This window comes from Mesocricetus auratus, unplaced genomic scaffold (assembly GCF_017639785.1).
Source record: "Mesocricetus auratus isolate SY011 unplaced genomic scaffold, BCM_Maur_2.0 Super-Scaffold_100676, whole genome shotgun sequence".
NCBI classification, from domain to species: domain Eukaryota; kingdom Metazoa; phylum Chordata; class Mammalia; order Rodentia; family Cricetidae; genus Mesocricetus; species Mesocricetus auratus.
In genome coordinates, this window is record NW_024429266.1 from 52,869,879 (window position 1) to 52,886,438 (window position 16,560).

General features: G+C 48.1%; 1 long non-coding RNA gene across 1 annotated transcript in view; it reads right to left on the reverse strand.

The window, feature by feature from the left end:
• Nucleotides 1-16,261, reverse strand: part of LOC121137071 — a 35,087-nt gene extending 18,826 nt beyond the window's left edge. Inside the window, exons 1-3 of the long non-coding RNA XR_005874285.1 lie at nt 16,071-16,261; nt 12,133-12,262; nt 11,457-11,526 (exon numbers count right to left, since the gene is read on the reverse strand). This is a non-coding gene — a long non-coding RNA (uncharacterized LOC121137071). The remainder of the gene's footprint in view (nt 1-11,456; nt 11,527-12,132; nt 12,263-16,070) is intronic.
• Nucleotides 16,262-16,560: the final 299 nt, after the last annotated feature.

Sequence of the window (16,560 nt, forward strand, 5' to 3'; positions counted from 1 at the left end):
ACTGCCCACTGCTCACACTGGCCACTGCTCACACTGCCCACTGCTCACACTGGTCATCGCTCACACTGGTCACCGCTCACACTGGTCATCACTCACACTTGTTATCAATCACACTGGTCACCGCTCACACTGGTCATCACTCACACTGGTTATCAATCACACTGCTCACTGCTCACACTGGTCATCACTCACACTGGTCTCACACTGGTCACCGCTCACACTGGTCACCGCTCACACTGGTCACCGCTCACACTGGTCATCACTCACACTGGTCACCGCTCACACTGCTCACTGCTCACACTGCTCACTGCTCACACTGGCCACTGCTCACACTGGTCACTGCTCATACTGCCCACTGCTCACACTGGTCACCGCTCACACTGGTCATCGCTCACACTGCCCACTGCTCACACTGGCCACTGCTCACACTGGTCACTGCTCATACTGCCCACTGCTCATACTGCCCACTGCTCACACTGGTCACTGCTCATACTGCCCACTGCTCACACTGGTCACCGCTCACACTGGTCATCGCTCACACTGCCCACTGCTCACACTGGCCACTGCTCACACTGGCCACTGCTCACACTGGTCACTGCTCATACTGCCCACTGCTCACACTGGTCACCGCTCACACTGGTCATCGCTCACACTGCCCACTGCTCACACTGGCCACTGCTCACACTGGTCACTGCTCATACTGCCCACTGCTCATACTGCCCACTGCTCACACTGGTCACTGCTCATACTGCCCACTGCTCACACTGGTCACCGCTCACACTGGTCATCGCTCACACTGCCCACTGCTCACACTGGTCACCGCTCACACTGGTCATCGCTCACACTGCCCACTGCTCACACTGGCCACTGCTCACACTGGTCACTGCTCACACTGCTCACTGCTCACACTGGCCACTGCTCACACTGGTCACTGCTCATACTGCCCACTGCTCACACTGGTCACCGCTCACACTGGTCATCGCTCACACTGCCCACTGCTCACACTGGCCACTGCTCACACTGGCCACTGCTCACACTGGTCACTGCTCATACTGCCCACTGCTCACATTGGTCACTGCTCATACTGCCCACTGCTCACACTGGCCACCGCTCACACTGGTCATCGCTCACACTGCCCACCGCTCACACTGGTCATCACTCACACTGGTCACCGCTCACACTGCTCACTGCTCACACTGGCCACTGCTCACACTGGCCACTGCTCACACTGGTCACTGCTCATACTGCCCACTGCTCACACTGGTCACCGCTCATACTGGTCATCGCTCACACTGCCCACTGCTCACACTGCCCACTGCTCACATGGTCACCGCTCACACTGGTCACCGCTCACACTGCTCACTGCTCACACTGGCCACTGCTCACACTGGTCACTGCTCATACTGCCCACTGCTCACACTGGTCACCGCTCACACTGGTCACCGCTCACACTGGTCACCGCTCACACTGCCCACTGCTCACACTGCCCACTGCTCACACTGCCCACTGCTCACACTGGTCATCGCTCACACTGCCCACTGCTCACACTGGCCACTGCTCACACTGCCCACTGCTCACACTGGTCACCACTCACACTGCCCACTGCTCACACTGGTCATCGCTCACACTGGCCATCGCTCACACTGGCCATCGCTCACACTAGTCACTGCTCACACTGCCCACTGCTCACACTGGTCATCGCTCACACTGGTCACCGCTCACACTGGTCACCGCTCACACTGCCCACTGCTCACACTGGTCACCGCTCACACTGCCCACTGCTCACACTGGTCATCGCTCACACTGGCCATCGCTCACACTGGTCACCGCTCACACTGCCCACTGCTCACACTGGCCATCGCTCACACTGGCCATCGCTCACACTAGTCACTGCTCACACTGATCACTGCTCACACTGGTCACTGCTCACACTGGTCACTGCTCACACTGCTCACTGCTCACACTGGTCACTGCTCACACTGGTTGTTAGACATGCCCCCACCGTACCACTAATCATTATCTTGCAGTCTAACCATTGGGAGCACAGAGGTGGACGGGAGTGTGTAAGCAGCAAGTAAGATGCATGGCCGTTGTCACAGTCCTTTTGACTCTAGTTTACGGCCAGCCCTCAAATCAACACAAGCATTGGCATTCCCGTGTTCCTATCTGCAGACCAGGATGCCACAAACACCACGTCCACATCTGCAGGCATCTAAAATGAGGTTTTAAAGGTGACACAGCTCATGTTGTAGATACAACGCACATATTTACCCTTCACTACAATCATCATTGTCCTCCCCTTTTGCTATAGGGAAACTGAGGCACAGAGAGATTAAGCAAAATGCTTAGTGTCTTACAGCTACTATTATTTGATGAGGTCAGGTGGAAGGTACTCAGGTCATCTGGCTTGGTGGTGAGTGCACACTGTCAGCATGATATACTGTGAGCACTGTATGCTGTGAGCACTGTACACTGTGAGCACTGTATGCTGTGAGCACTGTACACTGTGAGCACTGTACACAGGGAGCACTGTACGCTGTGAGCACTGTACACTGTGAGCACTGTACACTGTGAGCATTGTACACTGTGAGCACTGTACGCTGTGAGCACTGAACACTGTGAGCACTGTATGCTGTGAGCATTGTATACTGTGAGCACTGTACACTGAGCACTGCACACTGTGAGCACTGTACACTGAGCACTGTACACTGTGAGCAGTACAGATGACCTTAGGAGAGTCAGCCATTCATCACCTGGATTGTACATTTTCTCTAATGGTCAAGTTTCTGTTTTGATTAAGAACGTTACAGTATCAAAAACATCTGCTCTCTTTATTTATTATTTGGTTACTGTTACATTTGCATGTATTTATTTGTGTGTGTGCATGTGTGTGTTCTTGTGTTTGCACATGTATGTGTGCATGTGTTTTTGCATGTGTGTATGGTTAGAGGACAACCTGTATAAGTAGATTCCTTCCTTCTGTCACCCAGTCCTGCCTGGGTTTGAACTCAGGTTGCCAGGCTTGGCAGCGAGCACCTTTGCCTACTGAACCATCTCATGGGTCCCGCATCTGCTTTAAGAATCTATTTTGGCCATGCCAGCAATGAAAGCATTTTATGAAAGTTTCTTCTTTTAACCTGAACCAAGTGTATGAGCTTCAAAGTGTTTGCTCAGTGACTGAGTGATGAGGGGAGCCCATCTCTGACCGTGACCCCAGAGCTGGAGTGTTCAGGGGTGTGTGCTCTCATACTGCTGCATCCGTGTCTCGGATGGGACGGGCACTGAAGGGGGGAAGCTGCAGGAAAGGTAAAGAAATGGCAGCGGTCAAGCATCTTACCTCAGATGCTCCTCAGCAAGTCTGCGAGCCGCACTCTTCTTAGCTGAATCCTGGTGGCCACCTTGAGTTGCCTCAACTTCCAGCAGAGCCAGTGGTCAAAAGGAGAAAGACAGCAACGACTGTATGCGATTTACCTCGTCATTAGCGGAGGGTTAGAGCCACCTGAGCCATGTGCGTGTGCTTGCAAGCCTACTGTGAAACTGTACTTAAAACCTTGCCTTTAGGGCCAGCAGATCACAGCGTACAGTGCTCACAATGTTCAGTGCTCACAGCATACAGTGCTCACAGCGCACAGTGCTCAGTGTACAGTGCTCACAGCGTACAGTGCTCACAGCGTACAGTGCTCACAGCGTACAGTGCTCACAGCGTACAGTGCTCACAGTATACAGTGCTCACAGCGTACAGTGCTCACAGCGCACAGTGCTCACAGCGCACAGTGCTCACAGCGTACAGTGCTCACAGTGTTCAGTGCTCACAGCGTACAGTGCTCACAGTGCACAGTGCTCACAGTGCACAGTGCTCACAGCATACAGTGCTCACAGTGCACAGTGCTCACAGCGTACAGTGCTCAGTGTACAGTGCTCACAGTGCACAGTGCTCACAGCGTACAGTGCTCACAGTGTACAGTGCTCACAGGGTACAGTGCTCACAGTGCACAGTGCTCACAGCATACAGTGCTCACAGTGCACAGTGCTCACAGTATACACAGTATACAGTGCTCACAGTGTACCGTACTCACAATACACCATGCTCACAGGGCTGACTCATCTCAGGTGACAAACTGGAGTCTACAAGGCCAACACCAAGCTTCTATGGCCCTATGGTGTGAAAGAGAAGTTGAAAACATAAGTTCAAAGTCAGAAGATGCCAGCTATGCCTCCCAACACTGATTACGCTTATCAAACGATTTTTCTTCTTTTAAGTAAAGGCCTGGATGTATAAAGATGTGATCCTTTAAACTAGCAATGCCGCCACAGTGTCCTTATAGATAACTATGACAGAAATAATAACACCTTGGATACAGGGTATTCGGTTAACCTTGCCATAACTCCATGTTCTCCTGAGGGGTCTGTGAGACAACAGACTAGAGATGACTTATCTAAAAATGTATGGACAACAAATACTTCAGGCCATTCTCCATAAATATGATTTCCTCTGCAAGCTTCAGAAGGCATTAATGGAGGGAGCTCGATGTTCTGTCTTCCCAGTAAGAAGCTGGATGTACCCATGTGTCAGGTAGTCAGAGACTTGAGGTGTCTACAAGCCGCACCTTCCATCTTAGCCATTATAATCACCATTTTCTACCTTTAATTTTGGTAACCAATTCATGCATAATTTACTGTAAGACAGACATGCCGCTGAAATGGAAGTTTGAGAATTAAATGCACACACAGCACGAGCCCTAGAGTGTTGCAAATAACATCAAATGGAATTTGACACTTTAGGATGAACCAACCTTATAAGCAAGGGTAGTATTTCATCCTGCAGTCTGTATAGGCACTTACTGGTTTACATTTTTTTCCCAACTCCTTTGGTAGTCAAGAGAGCTAATTTCCAAAGATGGCCACCATAAACAGTTCAGTCAAGGTAACCCAGTCAGTGAGGTAACCCAGTCACAAAAAGAGAAACCTGGTACGTACTCACTCATTTATGGATTTTAGACATGAATCAGGGGAGTGCCAGCATACAATCCCACTGCCAGAGAGTCTAGGAAACAGAACCTTCATCCAGCGACTGATAAAAGCAGAGGCAGATACCCACAGACAAACACTGAACTGCATTAGAATCTAATGTCAGAAAGAGACAAACGATGGGCAAAGGAGTTAAGAGTGGGCTGGTTTAACCCACAGAAACAGTTGCCTGGAACAAGGGGGAGCTCTTGGACTCCAGACTGATGGCTGTGTGGAAAGCATGGGACTGACCCAGACCCCTGAATGTGGGTGTCAGTGAGGAGGCCTAGGTAATCTATGGGGCCTTGGGTAGTATTTATCCCTGGCATACAAATAGACTTTGAGTGCCCATGCCACAATATGGGAGGCTCTCTCAGCTGGGACTCTTGGGGGAGGGTCTAGGCCCTGTCCTGGTTGAAATAACAGTTACTGGAGATCCACCATGAAGGGCCTCACCTTCCTTGGTGATCAGAGTGGAGATTGGGTGGGAGACTGGGGGACCTGTTGGGGAGGGCGGGGGAGGAGGGGAGGGAGAGGGAGCTGGGATTGACATGAGAAACAAGATTGTTTTTAACCTAAATAAAAAAAACAAAAAAAAATAATTAAAAAAAAGAGTTAACACTGAAGGCTAGGGATATAGCTCAGTGATACAGTTTGTATCCAGCATGCCTAAGGCCCTGGACTCAGTCTTCAGCACTTCAAAATAACAAGAATTAACCCTAACCCTAACCACAGATGTCAAGTAATGTATCTTCTCCTCAAGTGCAAAACTTATTGCCTAAGTTGATTCACAGAAAACAAACAGGCTTCTACGGGATAATGACAATAAATAGTGAGTTCCAGGATAGTTGGGACTACACAGAGAAACCCTGTCTTGAAAACATCTAAATAAATAAATATAATAAGATAAAACAAAAACTAATAGATTGGAATTGGACAAAACAAACACACAGGAGGAAAAGAGCCCAAGGAAAATCACAAGAAAGAGACCCACTCGTTCACACACTCAGGGATCCCATAGAATGCTAAACTGGAAGCCACGGTACTTACACCTGGGACACACACTTCCTGCCTCCTCTTCCACAGGCTGAGTGTCCCGAGGTCTCTGACTCTCTGAGAATGTCTGCTGTGGGTCTGTTTCTGTCCCCATCTGCCTCCAGGGATTCTTGCTAAAGAGCCAGGGTAGGCATCTTCCTGAAGGCAGACAGGGTGATCTGATATCGAAGGTGGGGAGCTTTATCTAAAACTGGATGAGACAGTCTGGAAACAGAGCCCGCGGAAGAGGCTTGGCAGGGACTCTCAGGGGCTCTTCACAGGTTTCAGAGACAAGAGTCTTCACCAAGCCTTTCCCAGATTTATCATTTGCTTTCTTTTTAAAAATGTGTTTATGTGTATAATGTGTGCTCATGAGTGTATGTACACATGTGCCACAGCAGGCATGTGGAGGTCAGAGAATAATTTCCATTGATTGATTGATTGATTGATTGATTGACTTGCACAAACACGTGCAGGCCCATGTGTGCCAAGCAGGAGTGTAGAGGTCAAAGGACAATGTTTGGGGAATTGGTTCCCCTCTTTCCACCATGATTATGGTGGCCAAACTCAGATTTTAGACTTGGGCTGTAAGCACTTTGTTTTTGTTTCTGTTTTTCAAGACAGGGTTTCTCTGTGTAGCTTTCTAGACCATACTGGCCTCGAACTCACAGAGATCCGCCTGCTTCTGCCTCTCAAGTGCTGGGATTAAAGGCGTGTGCCACCACCAACCAGCCTATTTTAAATTTTTTATTAAACTTGTTTATATTCTGTGTGTATGTGAGCACATGTGTGTACATCCACATATGTGAGCATGCTCTGGCACACATGTGTACATCCACATATGTGAGCATGCTCTGGTACACATGTAGAGGGCAGAGGACAACTTGGGGGAGGGAGGGCTTTCCTTCCACCACATGGGTCCTGGGGATTGAACTCAGATCCCCAGGCTTAGCAGCAAGCACTTTAACTCCCTAGTCCACTTCTCTGGGCCTTAAAATACATCTTTTTTGTTTGTTTGCTTTTCGAGACAGAATTTCTCTGTGTAGTCCTGGTTGTCCTGGAACTCACTTTGTAGATCAAGCTGTCCTCAAACTTGGAGAAATGCACCTGCCTCTGCCTCCCAAGTGCTGGGATTAAAGGTGTGTGCCACCTGGCTTTCAATTTTTTTGTTTTGTTTTTTAGTTTTTTGAAACTCAATAAATTTGGCATTAGCAAGAAAGCTGACATGAGGTTGGCACATCTATAACTGGGAATCTAACAGTTTCTGGAACTCACAAAGAATATAACACATCTACACTTTTATAGAAAATCACAATAGAGCCCTATGATGAATCACTCCCAGGCCCACAGAGGCAGGAGTCTCCAACATGTCAGCTTGAATAACAGAAGTTGAATGATAAAGCCCATGAGTTATGATCAGCATCCCTGCCTCCCATGAATCAGTTTCTAACTTCTGCTACCAAGGAGCCTGCACAAGAGACACCACTCACGGGCCCCTCTTGTCTGAAAGAGCAGTCACACCTGTAACTTAAGGCTGTCAGGACTTTTCAAAGACCAGGCTGCTGGCTAGAGAAGTTCTCACTCGTATGTAGCCCAACTGTCAGCTGTCACGGACACTCCACTGATCAATCGGCAATACTAAAAGATGCTCTGTGATAATGAGTCACATGAGAGCCACTTGCCTTCAATTAGTACCAGGATATGGAGTTAGGAGTTCAGCGTCAGAGACCACTTCATTCCTCTGGCCTTGTGGCCCAACCCTCTGTTCCAATCCACATGGCCTTTCAACTGGATTTTTTTTTCTAGACAGGGTTTCTCTGTGGCTTTGGAGGCTGTCCTGGAACTAGCTCTCGTAGACCAGGCTGGTCTCAAACTCACAGAGATCCACCTGCCTCTGCCTCCTGAGTGCTGGGATTAAAGGCATGCACCACCACCACCACCACACCTGGCTCAACTGGATTCTTGCAGTAACCTCCTAGTTACTCTTTGCATCCCTACCCACCAAAGACCTCAGCACAGCCTAAGCCTTCCCCATGGAAGAGCACACTGTGACATTTCTCTGAGCTTCACTCAGAGTCCCTTCATGGCCTATCAGGTCCCATGATCCAAAAATTCCCTTCCCAAAACTGCTCTGACTTCATACCCTTGTATGAACCCTCCCTCACTCAACTCCAGCCACGCTGCCCCCGGCTGCCTGTGGATACACGGGACACACATCCATCCTGGGGTCTTTGCAGAGCTCTTTCCCAGCTGTCCACACGGCTCCCACCCTCACCTCGTGGTTTATTTCAGCAGGTCAGTGTTGCTGGGGACCAAACTCAGGGCCACACTCATGCTAAGCAAGCGCTCTACCACTGAGCTGTGGCCCCTGGCCAGTTCTTTCTGTATTACAATGCTTCTTCTCATATACTAAGTGGTTTAAGACTCAGGTTTGAATTTTGAAGCCTATTTGTTCTGTTTTAACATTTATTTATCTATTTGTATGTATGTATGTATATATTTGTATAGACATAACATGCCACACCATACATGAGAAGGTCACATGACAACTTATAAGAGTGGCTTCCCTCCATCCACCATGTGGGTCTCAAGATTTAAATTTAGCTTGGCTTGGCAGCCAGCACCTTTACCCTCTGAGCATTTTAAAACAGTTGCGCCACGTAGCCTAGGCTGGCTTCAAACTCTCCATCCTCCTGCCTCAACCTCCCAAATGCTGTGATTATAGGCATATACCACCAGGCCTGGCATAAGACCTCTGAGTTAGGTTGGAGGTTTTCCAGGTCTGTTTTTAATGGCAGTTTGCCTCAGTGGCCAGGAGCCTGCCTCCCACAGGGTCATGTGTGGCAGCATCTGATCCCAAGTGGGATCACTCTCGTGGGAAGCTGTGGTACCCATGAGGCAGCAGGTTTGGCTGGTCAGGTGGATCACTGGGGGGGGGTGGCTCTGAGGAGTTCAGCAGAGACCTGCTCCCAGCTCTATGTGCTATAACCTATGCTCCCTGTCCGATGTCTGTCTCCATGACGTAACCACTGTAAGGACCACCCACCGTCATGGATCACATTCCCCCAGGGACCCTGTCTTCTCCGCCACTGAGGGACTTAATCCCCTGAACTGTGACATGAAATCCCTCCTCTGTTCCTTCTGTCACAGGTTATGTCACTATGACAAGGAGAGTAATAGAGATGAAGATAATGACGTGAACGGGGTCCCACCTACCGACTCCTCCAAAGTCTGAGTCTTCTTCAGTCAACATTACCCCCTGAAAGTCAGCAGAAAATGTAAAGGCTGATCTGGGTATGGAGAAAGGAAGAAGCTGGAGGATAAAGAGCTCAAGGTCATCCTCAACTATATAACAAGTTCAAGACCTGCCTGAGCTACATAAGTATAAAAAAACTGTTTTTAAGAATGAGTTGGTCTGCCCAGTCCTAACACCACCTTGTTTGTATTTTCCAGCCTTGGAAACTCCCAGAACAGGTAACATAAACTGTACACTTCATAACAGGAAACTGCTGCCTCTTCCTCTTCAGGCATCCTCCCCCAATCAGTATCATCGGTATCCCCTTATTCGTCTGTGCCGCTACATCACCAGAGGGGGCGCTGCCCCGCACCCCTCTTCCCTCGCCGTCTTGACTAGGCTGCTTCCTCCACTCCCCGGCTGCCTGCAAACATACTTCTACTCAGATAAGGACTCTCGACATCCCCTAAGGCAAACGTTCACTCTGAGTAAAGATTTTTTCTTTTACATTACTTTCATTTCAAGTCAAACTCTTTTTCCTGTGCTCACAGGCTCAACGCGGAGTAGCTGACTTCTGGCGGGGTTTTCCCACACGCCAAGCAACTCCCTGGAGACTACCGACGGGGAGTTCTGCAATTCACTCTCTAACACTAATGATCTGGAATTAAAGGCAGCAAGCTGGTAAGCCAAGGGCCCAGTCTCACAGGACTGTCTGCCCTTCAGAAGCTATCATGATCTGGATCTTAACTATCTGTCAAGCCTGCATACTGGCCCCTGGCTGCCAGGTGATGGCGCTGTTGGGAGGCAGTGGAACCCTAAGGAAGTAGGAGATAATGAAAGAAAATGAGATCATTGAAGGAGTGCTCCTGAAGATATGTATGGGGACCCCCCCACCCCCTCCTTCTCTTTCACGTCCTGACAGCCATGGTGTGAGCAGATTGCTTGATACCACGGCATCCAACATGGTCACAGGTCCAAAACAACTGGCCAAGCAACCATGGACTGAAACCACGAGCCAAAGTCAACTTTTCTTCCTTCCAAGCCATTTCAAGTATTCAGACACTGACAGGAAGCTAACACACATACCAATCACAACCAGCAGGCTGTCAACCACACTTCTGCAGTTATATTGAAGTTATACTGTAGCTACTCTGCAGCTATACACAGAGGGTTCTCATGACCCCTCCTTGGAGTGGTTTAACTTACAGACAGCAGAATTCCAGAGAACACTTTGGTTCCATTTACCCAATTACTATAGTAGATATTACAAAGGGTACTGTGAACATACATACGGACATGCACATAAACATATAGAAATAAAATCTCTTGCCAAGCATTGGTGGCGCATGCCTTTAATCCCAGCACTCGGGAGGCAGAGGCAGGCGGATCTCTGTGAGTTCGAGGCCAGCCTGGTCTACAAAGTGAGTTCCAGGACAGCCTCCAAGACAATACAGAGAAACCCTGTCTTGAAAAAACAAAAATAAATAAAATAAAATCTCTTTAAAAAGATTTCCCACCCCCTTGTCTCAACTCTGACTTCTCCAAAGACACTTTATATCCAACAAAGTGATTAGCAATGGGAATTATAAAAGGAAATAGAACTGTTTCTAACTCCTGAATGTGTTTTCTTTTGTATTTGATAAACACAGGGCAGAAACCTGCTCCCCGCACGTATTAACGGCGGACAAAGGCAATGGCTGGCTATCTATGCTGGTTACTGAGTTGCCACCTGAAGCAAATTATTGTTATTACCAAGTTATCAACCCTTTAAGAATCTCTTAATGGAAAAGCAAACAGCTCATTAACTATAATGACTACCATCCTTCCAATAGAGGGGTGGCGACGGCAGAAGCACCCTTTTACACCCAAAGAGCCCCTGAGAAGGATGACCAACAGCACACAGCAAGGTCCTGGCATCCAGGCCACAACCACTCTATAGCTGTGTATGAACTCTGCTGCGTTCCCAAACCCTCTGTGTTTACCCTGGTTTGTACCCTAAGAGAGTGCAGTGCATCTGTGGGACAGTTGACAAAGGAAACAAGCTACTGCTGTCAGCTGACTCAAGACATTACCGTCAGACACCATGCTGCAAGACGGGCCCTGTTATCACAAGCGAGCTGTTTGCTCACAGTTTGGTTTGGTTTTTTGTCTTTTTTTTTTTCTCCAGGAAATTGTTTACCTTGATGAAATTGCATAGCCACTGGGTCAGGGTTCAAAGCTCAAAAGATAAGTGCCCTAAAGATGCAAGTCTGGGAAAACAAGGAGGAGAAACATTAGATGAACCCCAAGGAGGACATTTCCATGCCATAAAAACTACACAGCGTTCTTTCAGACCATCAGTTAATTCTAATTCCGAAAGTCCAAAGCCACTGTTTAAGGGAACTAATTAACTAACTGCCAACACCCCCTCTAAAGTAATCACCCAGGTTTGTAGGAGCAGAGGTGCCCAAGGGTTCCTGCTTCTTTTGGACATCACTAGTGATGCTGTATGAGGCAGGGCTGGGAAGTCCAAGGCCTGAAGCAGCAGCAGCGTTCAATGCTCGCCCAGCCTTAGCAGGTAGTTTGGTTACTGAATCCCTGAGGACTCACTTGCCACATTAAGCCCTCCTCGAAGCCATTGGTTCCCAACCTTCCTAATGCTGCGACCCTTTAACACAGCTCCTCGTGTGGTGGTGACCCCCAGCCATAAAATTACCTTTGTTGTTACTTCATAACTATAATTTGCTACTGTTATGAATTATAATGTAAATTTTTTTGGAGATAAGAGGTTTACAAGAGGGTCTCCATCTATAGGTTGAGAACCACTACCTCGGCTCTATGGAGAAGTGGCTGCTAAGGCCAGAGATGTATCTCACCGTAGGTAGATGCTGCTGTGCCCTTCATAAGTTGTTCTGGCTGCTGTGTTTTAAGAGAGGTCCTCCTGTAGCTTCTAATTTTTCTATATGGTCATCTGTGTGTGGATGAGTACATTTAGAGGGAGGAAGGCTAGAGAGGGAGACAAAAGAGGAGAAAATACAGAATGCATGTTATGAGAAGTGTGAGAGGGACCTGGGGTTGGAAGGGTTTAGGAAGGAATGGGGGGGGGAGGAGTTAATCAAAAGGAAACACCTACAGCAGAGTGCGAGGAGCCTGCTTCTCTGTAGGCCAATCTTTAAAATTCTTTCTTAATCTTCCTTCCCACTTCTGTTCTCCTCTCTTCCCACCCATAGGTAGCTCTCTAGAGGTGGTTAGTGTTTATTTTGCTGACTTGAGTATTGCTATTTTGTGCCCATGTATTTTTCTCAAAATCTCCTGTCTGGCACGTCTTTAATCCACGTTAAAATCCAATCCTTGTGTACTTGCATGCTTGTGGTCCATGCAGTCTTTAAAAATCAGTGAGAGAATCGCTATGTTCTGGTTTTACAACGAACATTTTTATCATAAAACTTTGGTTTTGTTAAGTTTTTGTCTGCTTTAGTCCTTGGTTTTTTGTTTGTTTGTTTGTTTATGGTGGTGATGGTTTTTTTTGTTTGTTTTCTTCAGACAACCAGCAACTGTCTGAGACTTACAGTATAGGGGACCATTCAGAATTGCTGAATCCATTAATTGAATGAGTACACAGACACACCTATGGGCGAGAGAGCAGGCTGAATGAAGCTGGATTCACAATCCACATCTAGGGGGGTTGTTTTTCTCGTGTAAGAAAATGTCATGGGACTGGGAATGTAGCCCACTGACTGGGTGCTTGCCCACCATTCGCACAGCAAAAGGAAAGATGAAAAGAAAAAGAGAGGGAGAGAGCAGGAGAGGAGAGAAGGAGGGAGGGATGGAGAGAGGACGGGCTTCTTTTTTTAAAAAGCCCAGAGGATATATCTTAGTTGGTAGAATGCTTACCTATCAAACATGAAGCTCTGAGTTTGATCTCCAGCACCCTGTAAACAAAGTACTGTGGTAGAATGTTCCAGCAGTGAAGGATCAGGAATTCAAAGCTACATTCCATGAATTTTCCCAAGACTTTCTCTCAAGGAAAACTAAGTGTGTGAGGTCCTCTTCTAGATCTAGAATTCCCTTTGTAATAGGTACGACTTGCGTGCCAGCAAGCATTTAAGTTGTGCTCAGGTTTTTCTTTTTTAACCACTTCAAACAACACTGCACTAAAGACAGGTGCACATGAGCCCCTAAGGAGTGCTCACTTGTATAGGACAGAATTCCAGAAACATTCATGTGTTTTTACTGTATAAGCAGCATTGGGCTAGACACTTTGTCTTCGTTTTCCCACGATGCACCATTGTGTTTCTGGTGGAGTTACCACTTGCAGACCTACAGTTGCACAACAATTCAGTGAGTTCCCAGGGCTTCTCACCAGTCATAGTCTGGATGACTTTGTAATCACCAGCACACTGGCCAGGTGTTTTTCAAATCAGACTGAAAGTTAACACATTTGAAAATAAAATGCCAGGAGCTGGAAAGATGGCTCAGTACTGGCTGTTCTTCCAAAGGACTCAGGTTCAATCCCCAACACCCACACAAGGGTTCACAACCACGTGAAACTCCAGTTCCTGGGGATCTGATACCTTTTTCTGGCTTCTGCAGGCACCAGGCACACAAGTGGCTCACAGATATATATGCAGGGAAAACACCCACATACATGAAACAAACTAAAATGCCAGGCCAGCGTTTGGGGAGCTTGGGGGGAGGGCTGAGGCAGAAGGATATGAAGTTTGGAGGTAGCCTGGGCTACATATCAAGAACCTGTCTCCAAATAAAGAAACAGCTGCTCACAGTCACACAAACATTTAGTTCCAATGGCTGCTTGGTTTATATAGTGAGTTTCAGGCTAGCCAGAGATATACATGAAGACTGTCTGAAAATATAATAATCAAGGGGAAACAATAATAAACCTCAAAAGAAAAATCACCAGTAGGAAAGAAAATAAATAATTCCAGCATTTTCAAATACTTTGGAATCATTAGGGAAAGTGGCGATCCCAGGGTTAAGGAGATCTTATCGTACTTATGCCACCAATTTCACAAAAGCTCAGGGCTGAGATGTGACCCAGTGGCAGATCATTCTCGTAGCATGTGCAGTCACCGGATCCATCCCTATCGCTGTGGAAGGAGAACCTGGGAGGTGACACTCCCACACTGACCAGAAACTGAGGGACAGATGGTCTTACTCGGTCCTGCCTCCGGGGTGCAACCACCCATGGTGGCTTCTGTGGGCAAAGCCTGGGCTGCCTGTCTGCTGTCTCTGTGAACTTAACCCAGGCTAAGCTCTAATAGGACGCATTCTCCACACAGCCTGAGAGGTGCTGGGGAAAGTCACACAAGTATTGCAGGACTTTCAATCTACAGTTTCATCAAGGGATGCTGGGCACACTGAACGCTGATATGCTACCTAACACAAACAGCCTTAAATCAGTGTTCCAAGAAGCCCTAAAAGTCTAACAAATTTATAGAGCTTTTGTGGAAGGTGGTCGTGTTTCCAGCAACGAGATGACTCAGGGTTGAATTCTGGGTGCGCCCAGTTCAGGGAGAGGCAGGCCTGGATGAGGAGGACGGCATCAGGGAAGTGTGTTGAACAGGATGCAATCATCAGTGGCGCTGCTGGCACAGAGGGGGTGTGACCGAATGTTCCAGAACGTGAGCAGACTTCTGCTAGGGATCCTCAACTGCACAGGGCTCCTTTCCTGTCACTGAGCTTTCTCTTCACAAACCCGTGTTAGAGCACACAGGACTGTAAACTCATGTGCTCAGGGGCCGAGGAAGACAATCACAAGTTCAAGGCTAGCTTGCACAGCTCAGGGAGACTTTATCTCAAAAAGTAAAAAGAGGACTGAGGATGTGGTTCAGTGGGGCACTTAACACACTACACACATACACACACACACCACATATGCACATACCCACCACACATGCTACACACACATACACATAGACAGACTGCATACACACATACACACCACTCACACTATACACATATACCACATACACATACACACTCATATACTACACACACACTACATGTACACCATATATATATACACATATATATCACACCACACACACTACAAACACACCACACACACACATACACACCACACATACTATATATACACATACACCACATATACACCACACATACCATACACATACATACACCACATACACACACGCACCCCACACATACTACACACCACACACACACATACACACATGCACCACACACACACACACACACACACACACACGCACGCACGCATGCATGCACTACAGCACACACCCAGTGACCTCAAAGCTACAAGAAAAGACTCGAGAAGCCATCATGATGCAGTTTTTTGGTACCTAGGCCTATGTGCCAGGCCATGAGACCACACAAAGGATCCAAGGTCTAAGCAGAGGGTTGGCCACATGCAGAAGTTTTAAACTCAGTGAACTGACCTACATGTGTGTGCCTCGGGTGGCTGTGCCATCTCCTAGTGACACACACAGCAAAGCCACAGAAAGCAGTACTAGCCCTGGCCTTGAATTAAGAAGGCCCTCCCCACTGTCATGACAAGCGCAGCTGTGTGGAGGACAACCTAGCGAAGACAGAATAGAACCCTAACGAGGGAGGCATGCGAGGTGGGGAAGCTCTCCAAGAAGCCACACAGCAGCAGGTGAGTGAGTGAGTGAGTGAGTGAGTGAGTGAGTGAGTGAGTGAGTGAGTGGCAGGGATCAGTGCCAAAGTCCTTGCCTAATACACATGAGGCCCTGGGTTCACCCCCGGAAGCGTAAGTCAGGGGACCACTAATGGAACTTGATTCTAGAAGCACCTGACAGAGTCCTTAAGGAACAGCCAGAAACCAAAGGCCTCCCAAGAGCCACTGTTTCCCGGAGACACTTTATGCGAGCACCGTTGCAGTCTCGTCTCGTGTGGATGCACCGTTGCAGTCTCGTGTGGATGCACCGTTGCAGTCTCGTCTCGTGTGGATATACCCCATTCCCACCGCTCTGCTTCCTGCCGTGGGGCTGTCACAGCTGTGTCACAAGACGGGGCTGTGGAGCGCTTACCTTGCTCTACGTCACACAGTTAAGTAGAACAATGGGAAGCCGATTCCAGTTCTCTTTCACTCCAGACTTCCAGATTCGCTTAGCTCTCTTCAAGCCCACCAAAAAAGGGAGGTCTGGGAAGATGGCTTAGCCTCCATGGTGGGACTTGCCTCAAAGCCACTAGGGGGCGATAGAAGGGAAAGGGAGGCGAGAACCTGTGGAGACAGGAGGGTGCAGAGAACCTGCAGAGCGTGGAACCAGGTTCGCAGAGAA